The sequence below is a fragment of the Arachis ipaensis genome, chromosome B04, assembly GCF_000816755.2.
Source record: "Arachis ipaensis cultivar K30076 chromosome B04, Araip1.1, whole genome shotgun sequence".
Lineage (NCBI taxonomy): Eukaryota > Viridiplantae > Streptophyta > Magnoliopsida > Fabales > Fabaceae > Arachis > Arachis ipaensis.
The window spans coordinates 6,688,148-6,689,234 of record NC_029788.2 but is presented as its reverse complement, the minus strand read 5'-3'; positions in this window follow the sequence as shown (position 1 = coordinate 6,689,234).

Sequence of the window (1,087 nt, the reverse complement as noted above, 5' to 3'; positions counted from 1 at the left end):
ATTGTTTTAAAAGTTATCTGAAATGATGATTTGGGTCTGAACGTGAAATCGAGACTTCTTTTAAGACAATATTCGATTTGTACTAGCGTCGAGATGTCGCCGTTCGAATTTTTCGTGCGGAAATAGAGTGGTACCTACAAAAGACTCTAATACTTTAGTTAGCAAAGATTTTAACCAGATTTTTAGTAAATTGAGTTCTGAATATTCATGAGTGTGTCAGTGTATTTATAATAGAAAAAATAAACCATTTTTTAGAGTAGTTCCACCTTGAATTATGGATGGCCATTCCCCTTTGTTAAGAAAGTTGTTTAAATTTATCTTTTAGATGAGTACGAGATATCTTAGGAGTTAGTTATTAAGGTTGAACTGCCCGTTGTCACGCCCAATCTCTATGAAATCTAAATGAGGCCACCTCATTAAATGGGACTGACTTCATTTTGGATCTGACTATGAACATATACAAATATATAATAATTTATTTAATGATAATTTTTTGGCTAAATTTTTTTATAAATGATTTTAATGTGAAATACAAAAGTATTAATTATTTTAGTGTTTTACACTATTATGATAATAGTAATAAAAAAATTTAATCATAAAAAAACAAAATACCATTGGGTTAATTTTTTTGTAATGAATTTTTATTATGTGTTTTTTATTGTTATAGACTGTTGTTGTCATCATTTTAATAGATATATAGATAATTTTTTTAAATAACAATTCACAAATCGAAAGCTCAGAATTGTAAAAGAGAAAAAACTTAAGATTAATTTTAGAATTGGTAAATTTAAATTCCGGTGATAAATAAATCAGATCCTCAATATTATGTGATTAATTTTTTTAAAAATTTAAAGCAAATTGGTAGATCGATTTTGTGATTAAAAATCTTAGATCGAACTTTTTAATTTTGTTGATAGCTATTTTCTATACCCCTAAATAACATACATAGTCTCAATAACAACCCCAATAAATAACACTACTATTTTTTCAATATAAAAATTAACAAAACGAATATTATTGACATTTTATAAAAAAATATTATTTTAATTATAAAAATACAAAATATCAACAATGTTTTTTAAAAACT